Below are 2,410 nucleotides of genomic sequence, written 5' to 3' on the forward strand. Positions count from 1 at the left end.
CTCCACTGCCACAGTTCTGTCCAGGATGGTGAGCGCTGGCAAGGCTGGAGGCTCTTCCTGAAGTCCACGGTCATATCCACTGTTTTTGCTGTGTTCAGCACAGGACCACCTGATCAACCACCCGTCTGTAAGCAGACTCGTCACCTTCTCGGATTTGACAGATGCCTGAAGTGTCATCTGCATACTTCAAGATTTTGACTGAGGGGTCCGTGAAGGTGCAGTAGTTTGTGTACAGAGAGAAGAGCAGTGGTGAGAGGACACAGCCCTGTGGAGCGCCTGTACTGATGATCTGGGTGTTTGAGGTAATGGGTTGTCTGTATTTAGGTAGTTCGCTAGTAACTTGCTCTCTGTTGAAGTCCCCTAAAATGATGAAACAGACTCTGTGTGTTTGAGCTCCACGCTGGTGATCTGGTCCGCGAGAGCACGCAGTGCCTTGTGCACGCCTGGGTGGAATATAGATTCCAGTGAGTTCGATAGACGTAAACTCCCTAGGAGTGTAAAATGGTTTACAGTTTGTAAAAAGTCTCTGACTGAGTGCAGTGCTGTAAATGGTCTAGCAGATCAGATTGGGACGTGCCCCGTGTGTCTGACTGAGTGCAGTGCTGTAAATGGTCTAGCAGATCAGATTGGGACGTGCCCCGTGTGTCTGACTGAGTGCAGTACTGTAAGTGGTCTAGCAGATCAGATTGGGACGTGTCCCGTGTGTCTGACTGAGTGCAGTGCTGTAAGTGGTCTAGCAGATCAGATTGGGACGCGCCCCGTGTCTCTGATTGAGTGCAGTACTGTAAGTGGTCTAGCAGGTCAGACTGGGACGCGCCCCGTGTCTCTGCCTCAGTGCTGTCGATGGCCAGCAGGCGGCGCTGGTCTCAGTCAGTTCAGTGGCGGTTTGTTTCCAAGCAGAAGCGGTGCTTCGGCGGGACGATCTATAGAGTCTAATAAGACTTATATTGTCTTTAAATCATATATTGGAGCCATTTATCATAACTCAGTATCTTAAGATAATCCTGCGACATTTCTGTGGCCGCATTTCTGCAGAAAGTGACATTTGATGGCTCGAAACGTGGCGGTTTGCTAACGGCGGAGCGGCCGCGCTAGGAGGCGCGTTGCCCGGACACAGCGGTGAGGAGAGACCGGGGAGCTGAGGCCTAGTGCGGAGAAGCCGGAGAAACAGGTGAGACTGTTTGTGAAAATGTCGTTTAAAGTTTATTTTAAAGTTGATTATAGTTGCTCCTCACTGTGAGCCGCTCCCGTAGAGCAGAGCATGTGCTGGAAGTGAAATTAGTCACTAACCGGAGCAGAATGGGCTTTAATTTGTGAAGTTCTGCGAGTTTTACTCCAGAACCGAATCGAAACGGGTTTAACGGCCAAATCAGAAATTTATATTAATTTATATTAATTTATATTATTATAGACGCCGTGTCGCTCAGTGTCCGCTCAGCTGGACAGGCAGTAAATAAGTTAGTGAGAGAAGGAATTGATTCTTTTCTCTTTATATTTCTGTAATTCTCCGTTTTATTTTCTTATTAGCACATAAACCACTGATAGTTAAAGAAAGACGGAGGCGCTTAGTTTATGAATAATTATTATAATATTATTATAATTTAGTGGGTGTGTGAGAGTATTGAGATTGTGTGTGTGTGTGTGTGTGTGTGTGTGTGAGAGTATTGAGAGTGTGTGTGTGTGAGAGTATTGAGAGTGTGTGTGTGTGAGAGTATTGAGAGTGTGTGTGTGTGAGAGTATTGAGAGTGTGTGTGTGTGAGAGTATTGAGAGTGTGTGTGTGTGTGTGTGTGTGTGTGAGAGTATTGAGAGTGTGTGTGTGTGAGAGTATTGAGAGTGTGTGTGTGTGTTTGTGAGAGTATTAAGAGTGTGTGTGTGTGTGTGAGAGTATTGAGTGTGTGTGTGAGAGTATTGAGATTGTGTGTGTGTGTGAGAGAGAGTGTTGAGATGTGTGAGTATTGATGTGTGTGTGTGAGAGTATTGAGATTGCGTGTGTGTGTGTGTGTGAGAGTATTGAGATTGTGTGTGTGTGTGTGTGTGTGTGTGTGTGTGTGTGTGTGAGAGTATTGAGATTGTGTGTGTGTGTGTGTGTGAGAGTATTGAGAGAGTGTGTGTGAGAGTATTGAGAGTGTGTGTGTGTGAGAGTATTGAGAGAGTGTGTGTGTGAGAGTATTGAGAGTGTGTGTGTGTGAGAGTATTGAGAGTGTGTGTGTGTGAGAGTATTGAGAGTGTGTGTGTGTGAGAGTATTGAGAGTGTGTGTGTGTGTGAGAGTATTGAGATTGTGTGTGTGTGAGAGAGTATTGAGATTGTGTGTGTGTGAGAGAGTATTGAGATGTGTGAGTATTGATGTGTGTGTGTGAGAGTATTGAGATTGTGTGTGTGTGTGTGTGTGTGTGTGTGAGAGAGAGAGT

The 2,410-nt window shown here is 46.1% G+C and overlaps 1 protein-coding gene across 2 annotated transcripts in view; it reads left to right on the forward strand.

Annotated features, from left to right (window-relative positions):
* Positions 1-875: 875 nt before the first annotated feature.
* Positions 876-2,410, forward strand: part of taf1 (TAF1 RNA polymerase II, TATA box binding protein (TBP)-associated factor) — a 49,778-nt gene continuing 48,243 nt past the window's right edge. For both annotated transcript variants that reach the window (XM_037533494.1, XM_037533495.1), the window contains exon 1: positions 876-1,171. The gene's annotated coding sequence lies outside the window, so the exon portion shown is untranslated. The remainder of the gene's footprint in view (positions 1,172-2,410) is intronic.

Source organism: Pygocentrus nattereri, chromosome 23 (genome assembly GCF_015220715.1).
Source record: "Pygocentrus nattereri isolate fPygNat1 chromosome 23, fPygNat1.pri, whole genome shotgun sequence".
NCBI lineage: Eukaryota > Metazoa > Chordata > Actinopteri > Characiformes > Serrasalmidae > Pygocentrus > Pygocentrus nattereri.